Below are 13,360 nucleotides of genomic sequence, written 5' to 3' on the forward strand. Positions count from 1 at the left end.
TTAGCATGGCTACGGGCGAGAAGGTATCCTGATAGTCAATGCCTTCATGCTGACTATAACCTTTCACTACGAGCCTAGCCTTGAATGTCTCCATATTTTCATCTGCACCTATCTTTCTCTTGAAGATCCATTTACACCCAATAAGTACAATACCTTCAGGTGGATCTACCAAAGTCTAGACTTGGTTTGAGTGCATCGAGTCAATTTCTGATCTCATTGCCTCTAACCATTTCTCAAAGTCGATATCTGATATCGCCTCGTCATAGATCTTGGGATCATTACCAGGAACCCCATTTTTCATGAGGAATATTTTCTCTACATCCTCTTGTATGGTACCTAAGTACCTTTCAGGAGGATGGGAAATCCTAATCGATCTACGAGGTGGAAGAGGTTGTGTTAGGACTGGTTCTAATTGATTTGGTTCCTCAAGTTCTTTCGCTCGTTGCTTTTGGGAGACATTCTTCTTGAGCTTAATTATTCTTCCAATGCCACCATCTCGAATAAACTGTTTTTCAAAAAAATAGCATTTCGACTCACAATCACATTGTGGTCTTCTGAAATATAAAAATAGTATCCTAATGACTCTTTAGGATATCCTATGAACCGAGCTCTAAAAGACTGAACTCTAACTTGTCCGTCTGCTGTCTCTTGACATGAGCCGGACAACCCCAAATTTTGAGATGATTCAGACTTGGCTTCTTACCATGCCATATCTCATATGGTGTGGTAGGAATGGTTTTAGAGGGAGCCCTATTCAATACATAAATTACTGTCATGAGACAATATCCCTAAAGAAACTCAGGAAGGTCCGTGAAGCTCATCATGGAACGGACCATATCTAATGAGGTCCGATTTCTCTATTCTGAAATCTCGTTGAGTTGAGGCGTTCCAGGTGGAGTCCATTGAGAGACTATACCATTATCCTTAAGATAGTCTAGAAACTCCCGACTAAGGTATTCACCTCCTTGATCTGATCGAAGAACCTTAATAGGCTTTCCTGTTTGTTTTTCTACCTCATATCTTAATTCTTTGAACCTTTCAAAAGCTTCAGACTTGTGAAACACATACCCATACCTAGACATATCATCAGTAAAGGTAATGAAGTAGATGTAGTTGCCTCTAGTCGGCACATCAAATGGGCCGCACACATCCGTATGTACTAGGGCAAGTAGGTCTGTGGCCCTTTCCCCATATTCCATAAAAGGAAGCTTGGTCATTTTGCCTTGAAGACATGATTCACAAACTAGATATGACTCGAAAGTCAATGGACTCAATAGCTCGGATTTCTCCAATTTGTTAACCCTATCTTCCGCTATATGACCTAGCCTTAGGTGCCAAGATACCTATTATTTAGACTATCTCTAGGCCTTTTAATTCCTATGGCATTCACATTTTGCTCGATATTAAATACAGATACATCAACGTGTAACTGATAGAGACTGTTAATGACAAAACCATTTGCAACTTTATTATTTTCATAAAAAATATTACAATGGTCCTTATGAAAGCTAATCACATAGCCTTTTTGTGCTAAACATGAAACAGAAATTAAATTTCTGCTTGCTGCAGGCACATAATAACAGTCTCTTAAAACTAAATCTAATCCTAACGGTAATCACAGAGGGTAGATTCCCACGACCACAGCAGCAACACTTGCTTCGTTCCTGATGCGTAGGATCATCTCCCCATCCCTCAGCCTCCTGCTCTCCTCAAGACCCTGCATAGAAGTGCACAAATGAGCACTAGAACCAGAGTCAAGCACCCAACTGGATACAGAAGAAACCGTAAGGTTAGATTCTAAAATGAGCTTACCTCCAGAAGGACCATCCTTCTTGTTCTTTAGGGTGGCCAGGTACTGAGGATAGTTTCGCTTCCAATGGCCGTCTGATTGGCAGTGAAAATATTTTTTCTTATCAGCAGCCTTCTTCTTTCGTTCTATCTTCTTCTTCTTGCCATCCACCTTCTGCTTCTTCGTAGACTTCTTTTTTTTCCAAAAGACTTTTTCTTGGAAGAAGTCTGCTCCACAGTAAGAACTGAGCCTTTTGAACCCTTCATAGAAAGCTCAGCTGTAACCAGCATGTTCATTAACTCGACCAAGGTACAGTGCATCTTATGCATATGGAAGTTCATGATGAACTGAGCATATGCATCGGACAAGGACTGAAAGATCACATCAATCTAAAAATTCTTATCTATGATGACATCGAGTTTTTCAAGCTCCTCAAGGTCCTCGATCATTGTCAAACAATGATCTTGGACTGACTGCCCATCACACATCTTGGCCTTAAAAAGTCTTTGACAGACTTGATATTTGGTCGTGCGACTCTATTCACCAAACAACTCTTGCAGGTGAGCCAATATTTGGCGTATAGTCAAAATATTCTCATATAGGCGCTGCAAATCATCAGACATTGCACCCAATATGTAGTACCTTGCTTTGTTATCATCATCCATCCATTTTCCAGAGACGCTCTCTGTTCAGCAGTCGGACGTGCTGGCATGGCAGGTGGGTCCTGGTCCAAGACATGAGTCAATTTTTTGGAACCCAGAATAATTCTATAGTTTCTCAACCAGTCTTTGAAATTGGGTCTAGTCAATCTGTGGGTGTCTAGTATTTTGGTCAGGGGGTTGGAGGTAGACATGTTTCCTGTAGAGAGTCAAAAGTTTTTAGTTAGATTTTGTAATCAAACTTAACCAATTTGTTTAGGAGTTTCAATTTTAAATAAATTAGGCTCCCACTATTTTTTCAGATCCCTACACTCCCTTGGTAGAGATGTAAAAATCTCCATGATCAGTGATTTCTAGTGGGTGGTGCAGTCCACTGACTGGCTCATCACCTCACCTAACAGTTATTAGTGATGGGTCAACCGATGAGTGGACAACTCTTGTCCAATAATTCTCTAATCATGGTGCACCCAAAACTTGGTCTCTAATTCATGAAGCTCACCGTGTCCGAAATATTGCTCCAATCCTTAGTTAAGTCAACCCACCATTTGCACGAACTAGATTTCTGATTGGGTCCCTCACCGTATCCAGAATATTGAGCCCAATCCATCCTCTAATTTGTAGCATCCAATGCCTAATGGACATGGTTGTATCTTTTCGGTGCAACTGAGCCACTGTAACCAGTCGAGAACAATCAACCTCGGGAAGGACCCGCACATCCACAATGGTGGAAGACTAGACTTAATATTTTCTTAGGAAGACTTGATTTAGGTCTCATTAAACTTGACTTGACATAGTCATAACAATTATGACTAACCTAGTGGCATGGGTCAGTTCGAATTGTTAGCCACCTCAAATCAGAACTGGGTCGACACATATGGCCAAGTAAGTGAGACCGGTGGAAGGGATATGCCATTAACTCGACAAGAACGCATTCGAGTCGAGTAGCTCCCAATTAAAAACCAGTCGGTCGCATCTGCCCAACTTATCTTAGACACCAAATTATCGAACTAGAATCAATTGGGTTAGCCTACAATCCAGACTCTAACCACTGAGCCAAATTAGGTCTTAACTTGATCGAGTCACATCTAAATGTGATTCGACCTTGATCCAAACTTAATCCTATTAGGCTGGTCAATTATTAGCTTTCATGATCCCACCTAACCAACTCTTAATTCAGTTTGATCAACCACTAGACCTAATTGAGCTACCCAAGCTCGAACCCAATTTTATGAAAATATCTTAGATCTAAAAATTTTAATTTTAGACCAAATTGATTTCATAAACTTAATTCATTAATTAAGTTTGGGTTCATAAACAAAATATGTAAAATAAATCCTAGGGTTTCAGGATCTAGGTTTTGCAGAAAAATAAGTTTTGATTTCTGATTAAGGATGAACGCGCAGCATCCCTACACGTCATAAGAACATACCATTGAATAGGAGGAGAGGGCCTTTAAACCCTACTTTGTTCTTATGTCCAGACGGCCATGAGGAACACCTTAATCAAAAATATAAATTTAACTACAAAACTAGTTAGATCTAAATTTACATATCTCATATACAATTTAAGATCTAACTAATACATGCTTTGCATACATCTCATGTATCAAAAATTGATCTAATTAATATACTTTCAGATCTGATACATCACATGTAATATTTAAAAAATAATATTTAAATTAAACTATTCAAAATTAAATCTATTCTAGATAAGTTACTGAAATAATTCTACAACTAGTCTAGGCATGCAACAGATCAATTTTATGAAAAAATTAAAAATTTATTTTTTTATTTTTTGATATAATTATAATACTTATAATATCAGAAAAATAAAAAATAAAATAGATTTAATTCATATTTTAATCTCATTAAAATATAAAACTTAAGACTGTTCATGGATTCAACTAATCCTAGTCTAGTCATGCATCTCATGCATGTTAGATCTTCTTAGATTTAATTTTAAATATTTTAATTTCAGATCTTATCACATATGATGTGATATATAAAATATTTTAAATATTAGATAAATAAATATAAAAAATTAGATATAAATTAGATCTGAAATAGAGCCAAAAATTTGGCTCTGATATCAGTTGAAGGAAAAATTATCTTTTTCCATTGTAGGATCTTCCAGATTTCATCAAATCTGGGGTAGAATAATTTAAAATTTTTATCCTATGCTATTTTAAATCTAATTCTATTAAATCTAATTTTATTATCTAATATTTAAAATCTAAAATTAAATCTAAAAGTATGAGAAGTATAGACATGCCTCAAGGGTAATCTGATTACCCTATAGATGATCTCAGCACAGCTCGAGGTTCTGATGTAGCCACGCAAGCACCTGACCTCTACCGGTATCCACTCAGGTAGAACCTAGAACATCTTCTCCTCACAAATCTATGCTTCAAAAATCAAATCTCTATCTGATTTGAATGTGCTTCAGAACTCCTTCTGAAGTTGGAGCAGCAGCCTGTCGAAGATGTCTGCAGCCTTCCTGTTCCAGGCATCACCACGCCTTTTCCTTGCACCAGATGAATGTCCAACTCCTTGGACATGAAGAGGGGAGATAAGAGAGCAAGGAGGGCATAAAGAAAAAGAGAGGCAGTGGTAGCTATTGGGTTTGGTGCATAAAACAACTTCTGCCTAAAACCCTAGGCGCAGAAGGGTTTATATAGACCCTGTATGCTGCGCGGTGCCACATCATTCAACCAATCAAAAAATTCCAATAAATTTTGAAAAAAATTGATTAGTTGCTTGAGGTCATCTGATCATATCAAATAAAAACCCAAGCCTCTATCTCAAAGTTGGCACCAACACTGGATAAGGACAAAGAGAGGTTGGCGCCAAAGAGTCCAATCTTATCAAGACTCTCCAACCTTATCCACTTAGGGTGCCCACTTAATCCAATTGGGCTCATGCCATAATCAGATCATGGCTCCCAATTTGATGTGGTTTGGCTCTACAAAAATTCTCCAATAAGCTCTTGCCAAGTGGCCTTCAATTTAAGATCCATATGTCAACTTTTGATAAATGTCCTAAAATGAAATTGGCAGGTGACAGGAATTAGCAGGTGCTTATCTTAAATTCATCTCATGAATTAAGACAAGCCTTTTTTAAGCTAGACAAGCTTCATTTAGACTGAGAGAAACCTTTTCAAGGTTCTCTGAATGAGTCAAACCATATTTGGCTCAGTAGAGACAGAAAAGATTACACAAGGAGAAAGTTAGGCTCAATCGTGTGCTAGCATGATTTCCTTGAACCTAATTGGATCTTATCCAAATCAATTGGGTTAGCCCAATTGATGACATCCAGATCCTAACCCTTGTTTGTGTGACCCAATTAGGTTCAATTCTATATGGTAATGAGACATGTCATGATCTCATCATCGACATCATCGAAACTCCTTTCGATGGACCAGAACTCTTCTGATTCAGACAATTAGAATGATCGATCATCAAGATCATTCTAATTGCTTCCAAAATCCATCAGTGATACCTAGCAGTATATGGTGGCAACCCGTCAGAACTGAAGATGAACCTCTCGGTGCAGCTACTTGTGTGATTGAGTTTTTCTATCATGAGTCCCGATTGAATTAGGGTTAAGGTGAACTCGTCAAACCCAACATCAGTCATATGAATCAATCGATCGATCTGAATCCGATGTGAAACCCCAATGGAAAATTCTTTTTTCATTATTTCACTCTGCCATGGCCATGGGCTTAAGAACTCGATCTTTCGATCATCATAGGACTACTCCTCTCATCTATCGAGGTTGATAGATCCCACCTTGGTGCGACCTAGTTCCTACAATGAATATGCTACAGCCAACATACACCTCAAAGTTTCGAATGGCTAGGAGATCGAGTTATGATGTAGTCAAACTATAACACACTCAAGGTGAATTGTCGATGCACTTCAGGTCAAAGAACTAGACACACAACTGCACCATCGAGCTAATCATCGACGAGAAGGTAGACTTCCTTATGACTGCTCGATATGGTCATGCGCAGTACTCTCATTCTCAATGAATATATGTACTCTTGCTCCAGTGTCTCTACATCATAGACTCAAGATACATCTACCCTAAGGAAGCGATCGTACACCAACCTTCTGGATCGATCACCATTCTCGTGATGATCCTATGGTCAAGAGCTGTTTATGAGTTAGTTATGTAAATTCATGCCTTAAATTTTCAACTCTTGAAAATATGAATTGATATTCCTACTAACTCAAAGGATGTATCACAGAACAATGTACACAATGTGATAGAAAAATAACCCATTTATTGATTTATAGTGAAAATTATAAATTTGCCCCTAGATTTGTACAGGAATGTGTCAGCCAATCTGGCATCTAGGGCACACATCTAACAGTATCCACTCGAGCAAGATTTGGATCATCTTCTCCTTGCGAATCTCTGCTCTAAAAATCAGATCTGGAAGATCTTCTGAAGCTGGAGCAGCAGCTTCTCGACAAATCCTTGTAGCCTTTTGATCAGGGAGCCACCATGCCTTGGACAAGCACCAGATGGATGCCCAACTTCTTGGACGTGAAGAGGAGAGAGAGAGGACCAGAGGGGGCATGAAGAAATTAAGGATATCAGGCTATTACTAGAGATTGAGCAGATTCTCTAAACCCTAGGCGTAGACAGAATTTAAATAGACCCTGCTGCGCCATGCAGTGCCACATCATTCGACCAATCAGAAAATTTTAATTAATTCTAAAAAAATTTTAATTGATGGAGTGATATCATTTGATCATATCAGATAATAACCCCACCAAATCCTCCTACTGTTGGCACCAACACTGGATAAACATAGTGAGATTGGCACCCAACAGTTTGCGTCGATCAAGGCATAGAGTCCTCATCTCATGGGACTCTATCCTTATCCACTTGGGCCACACGCCATATCTTATTATGACATCCACTCTGAGGATAAAATTAGTAGGTGGACACTCCACAAAAACTATCCAATGACCTCTTGCCAAGTGTCCTTTAGTCCAAGGTCCATGGGTCAACATTTGACTAATGTCCTAAAACAAAAATGGTAGGTGACAGGAATTGACAGGTGTTGTCTTAAATTCATCTCATGAATTAAGACAATACCTTTTTAAGCTGGACTAGCTCCAGTCAGACTGTGAGAAATCTTCTCAAGGTTCTCTGGGTGAGTCAAATCACATTTGGCTCAGTCGAGATAGAAAAGATTACACGAAAAGAAAGTTAGGCTCAATCGTGTGCTAGCACGATTTCCTTGAATCTAATTGGATCTAATCCAAATCAATCAAACTGGGCTAGCTCAATTGATGACATCCAGATCCTAACTCTTATTTGTATGACCCAGTTAGGTTCATTTCTGTATGGTAATGAGACATGTCGTGATCTCATCATCGACATCATCGAAACTCCTTTTGATGGACCAGAACTCTTTTGATTCAGACAATTTAGAATGATCGATCATCAATATCATTCTAATTTCTTTCAAAATCTACCAGTGACATCTAGTAGTATATGGTCATAACCATCAGAAATGAAGATGAACCTCTCAGTGCAGCTACCTGTGTGATTGAGTTCCTCTATCATGAGTCCCGACTGAATTAGGGTTAAGGTGAACTCGTCAAACCCAACATCAGTCATATGAATCAATCGATCGATCCAAGTCCGATGTGAAACCTTAATGGAAAACTCTTTTCCATTATTTCACTGTGTCATGGCCATGGGCTTAAGGACTCAATCTTTCGATCATCATAGGACTACTCCTCTTATCTACCGAGGTTGATAGATTCCATCTTGGTGCAATCTGGTTCCTACAATGAATATGCTACAGCCAACATACACCTCAGGGTTTTGAATGGCTAGGAGATAGAGTTATGGTGTAGTCAAACTATAACACACTCAAGGTGAACTGTCGATGCACCTTAGATCAAAGAACTAGACACACAGCTGCAGCATCGAGCTAGTCATCGATGAGAAGGTAGACTTCCTTATGACTGCTCGAGGTGGTCACGCTTAGTACTCTCATTCTCAATGAATACCTGTACTCTCATTCGATGTCTCTACATCGTAGACTCAAGACACATCTACCCTAAGGAAGCGATCGTACACCAACCTTCCGGATCGATCACCATCCTCGTGATGATCCTATGGTCAGGAGCTGTTTATGAGTTAGTTATGTAAATTCATGTCTTAAATTTTTAACTCTTGAAAATATGAATTAACATTTCTACTAACTCAAAGGATGTATCAAAAACATAATGTACACAATGTGATAGTAGAATAACCCTTTTATTCATTTATAGTCAAAATTACAAATTTACCCTTACATTTGTACAGGAATGTGTCAGCCAATTTGGCATCTAGGGCACACATCTAACACTATAATCCATCGATTTGTATCCACTTATCTGATTTTTCTACAAGTCAATATGAGATCAAGTCGACTACAATCTAGATGTTTCCATCTTTCTATGAAATCAAATAGTCAGATCCTAGTTCTAAGGCTGATTTAAACCTGATGGCTCAAAAATTAGATAAAGTTGATCTTCTTGCTCAGAAGTTCGATAAGTTCCTAACCTTAGATCAATAATCATCTGTACAATATACATCACTTTCTCATTATCAGGAGATTTATTCTATCTGTGCTAGCCCAGCCCACTATATGAGTGAATATCCCACGGCTGTACAATTTTACCTTTCATCCAAGAACAAGTCCAAGCTACCCAAGGCTACTCCAAGGCTGTTAATGATGAAGGGAAAGAAATCTGTTTCTTTGGGAGAATGCAGCAGATAGCTAGGGTGCATCTAAAAATTTTTAATAACTACTTGATAAAGATTAGATTTTTACCTGATACACAGTGAAATTTGAATCAAATTTTAAAGATTTTGAGTCCAAAGCCTCGTATAAATCTGAATCCACAAATCCTCTACTTCGTGTGCACGTCAAACTTCGCAAGAAAGTAGAATGAAGCTTCGAATTGAAGCACCTTCATAAGGCAACAAGGGAGGGGAGAGCAGCTTTGGTGTGATGCCTCACACCAGCAAGAGGGGCGCCCAAGAAGCCTTCACACTGTGGGAAGGTGGGATTCCCAAAAGGAACACACCAAGAGAGAAAGGACTCTCTCTTCTCTATCATGCCTCTTCTCTCTCTCTTTCTCATCTTAGCACCTAATCTAATTGTTATGCCATTATAGTTAGAGGTCCTCCCTATTTATAGATAATTTTTCATAACTCATAATGTTGGAAATAGTATCCCAAAGCCAATCATCAGTCTGTTAATGGTTGTGCTCATTTTTGTATATGTACATGAATTATGAATTAATAAAAATTATTTTGGTATTTTTTATCACAAAATATTTCATCTTCTAATGAACTCCTATGTTGTGGTGAAGTCCTTAGGACTATTTAGACTCGACAAAGAAGGATTTGTCGTTTAATCCTTAAATCTGTTCGCAACCAAATGATACGTTGTTACCAAGGATGACAACGTTTATCAAGCATAGATCGTTGTGTGTCATATAGGTTGGTTGTCCTCTTAACCAATGAGTGTGGAGACACTGGTATGGCATACAGGTGAGATATAAGGGTACATCTGCACTGAACATGACCGACTCTGGAGCTATTTCTACTGTCAAGATTTGCTCTGATGGAATATGGGTATAAATATCCCTCCGACCTGAGACCGCCACGGTGACTTGCAAGCAACTCACTACACTTAGGCACTGGACTACCTAAATTTCTAATTCAGTGATGGAAGTTTGCTGGGTGTAGTCAAGTACTTGACTTGTCGGTGCGTGTGTCAAGATGGGATTGACCACTCCAGTTTAGGAGCTGTGTACAGTCATGTTTTAATTTAGCAAAACCTTGGCTAAGGTAGTCCTTCTGAGGAGTCACAAGACTGTTTGAGTTGAGCACGATTCGGATGATCTAATCTGGGTTGACAGTTTAACCTTGAGTTGTTCTAAACACAGAGGTCAAAAGGATGAATTATATAGTAACCATATTCACATAGGTTCTGAGTGTTGCGATTGTGACTATTCGACCTATCCGATCATCGGGTACCATTGCTAGATGGTCACTTTGATTAGTACATAAATTGGTTCCTGTGCTACCAGCTTAGATTCGAACCTGCGGGGTCACACACATTAGAGGTTCCTATCTGATCTGATGGCTGATGAAGAGCCCTAATGCTCGTGGACTATGAGTACTATGTGTCTAGAACTTTGTGATCAGAATCAAGATTCTCTGATCATGAGTCCCACACATTTTGGATACCGGGGTCAAGAGTCCCACTGATTTGGGACTCTTCGATCAGGGTTACATATCGATGAATTCTGATGCCCGATTACCCATCGAATTTGGACTCAATATTTATGAGAGATTTAATTAGTGATTTGATTACTAATTAACTCAATTTTATTGAGTAATTATTTTTGGATCAAGTCCAATTGAATTGGATTCAGTTAGGTTTGACCCGATTAGGTTAAGAGTTGACCTAATCGTCGAGATGGTTTGGTCCCTGATTTGATCAGAGGTTGGGCTTAATCAATTCCTGATTTGATTAGGATTTTATTGAGCCTAATTAAACCTAATTTAATTGGATTTAAATTAGTCTAATTGGGCCTAACTTATTTGGTTCAATTAGGTTGGTTTAAATAATGAAACCACTTTGACCCATTCTCCATGCACCACCTCACTTCCACTGCGCCCATTTGAATTCACGAGAAGGAAGTTCTCATGAATTTTTTCTCATGCAAAGCCCTCCTCATGCCCTACTTTAATGCACCTAATGAGTGGATAAGGATGATTGGTTGGCCATTCAAATTCAAAAACAAAGTTTGAATTTGAATGAGCAACCAATCTTAGTGCCTTGACCTTATCCTCTTTTAACGCCCTATTTATTACATGAGAAAATATTTCTCATGAAATCACTCATGCACAAATTAAGCCATGCCCTCCTCTTCTCACGCCCTTAGTGGATAGGGATAAATTAGTTTCCATTTGAATTCAAAATTTGATTTGAATTCAAATGTGCAATTACTCATCTTTATCCTCTCACGTGGGTAAGACCTTGGTTGTTATTTTTTAAAGGAGGAGAAGAGTGGGGCATGTGCAAGAAAAATTTTGGAAGAAAATCTGGGCGTGAGGAATCCTTGTGTGCAAGGTGAAGGTCTATATCCTTTCGAGAGAAAAAGAAAGAAAAGAAAGAAAAAATGTGCGCAGGGTTTCAGTGAGTTCTTCAGGGTTTCAGCCTGGAGTTCGAGAAGTGAGAAGGTGAGCTACGAGTCTCATGAGCCCACCAAATTTTAGAAAGATCTTCAACATCCTCTCAAGCATGTCTGTTGATGATCTGGAGCATCCAAAGAATCGACAGACATCGATCGAAGGAGTTCGATCAGCATCGACCGTCGAAAGGGCTCTACAATGAGCTAGCAATCATGAAGAGTCGATCAGATCAGGAGCTTCATGTGGATGATCCACATAGGCCAGACATGCTGTGTGGCTATATCCGATGATCAGACTCTTCCGACGGTGATCAGATTGCGGCGATCTACTACCCGCATAAAGGTATTATGTTCTGAACATATTACAGTAAAGTGTTTACTGTTCAAATTTGAATTTCAAATTTAAATGCATGCATGCTATATATCATATTTAGATCCAAGTGTAGGATAAATTCTTATTAATTAATTAGATTAATTAATAATTTTTACTGTAAAATAGTGATTTTAAAAAGTTTTAAAATTATCATTTTACCCCTGCACTGAATTTTCCCATAAATGGTATCAGAGCAAGGTTCATAGATATGATATATATATTTGCATACATAGATTAAGTTGTAATCTAAAAGTTTAAATTTAAAATTTAAAATTTAAAATTTGAATTTGAATTTTGAAAGTTGTTCGAAATTCAAAATTCAAAAATTTGAAATTCAAAATTTGAAATTTGAATTTTGAAATTTGAAATTTGAAATTCAAAATTTAAAAATTTGAAATTCAAAATTTGAAATTTAAAATTTGAAATTTGGTAGAAATTTCAAATTTGAAATTCAAAATTTAAAATTCAAAATTTGAAATTAAAATTTGAAATTAAAAAATTTGAAATTTAAAATTTGAAATTTGTTTAAAATTTGAAATTCAAAATTTAAATTTGAAATTTGGTTGAAATTTCAAATTTGAAATTCAAAATTTAAAATTCAAAATTTGAAATTCAAAAAATTTGAAATTTGAAATTTGAAATTTGTTTGAAATTTGAAATTTAAAATTTAAAATTTAAATTTTAAAATTGGTATATTTAGAAATACTTATCCAAGTAGCAAGTAATCGAATTAGGTTGGTTGCCATGGCCATCTGGTCATAGAAGAAAAGTAGGGTTTAAAGGCTCTCTCTTCCCATTCGATGGGGTCTCCTATGGCGGTAGGGGTGCCGATGCGATTATATCCCATGCAGATGAAGCAGTGAAAAGAATATTCATGATTTATTTTGATTGAGTTATTTTCTGTTATGTAATTAGCAATAAGATTACTATTTATGAAATGTGTTGATCTATTTATGAAATGAGTCAACATATTTGGTGAACAGAAAATAAAACCTTTCAAATTTGAAAATTATTTTCAAAATGCCAAACCCTGACCCATCAGCCCAAATACTTAATTAAAAGAATTAAGTGTTGTCTAGTAGGTCTAGAATTGTGAATTAAGACCTAAGACAATTGCCTAAACTTGTGGGTCAATGGGTTAGATGGATTAGGTCCATAATTGGGTTAGACCTAAGGTTAGCTTAAAGAAATAGACTAAATTAGAGTAATTAATCAAATCTAATCAAAAATTGAATTAGATTAGGTCAAAGATACTCTAGACTCAACTCCAATAGTTGTAGTTGAATGGGTCCATGTCTTTAACTAGATCAAGATGGACT

This window comes from Elaeis guineensis, chromosome 11 (genome assembly GCF_000442705.2).
Source record: "Elaeis guineensis isolate ETL-2024a chromosome 11, EG11, whole genome shotgun sequence".
In the NCBI taxonomy this organism is placed as follows: domain Eukaryota; kingdom Viridiplantae; phylum Streptophyta; class Magnoliopsida; order Arecales; family Arecaceae; genus Elaeis; species Elaeis guineensis.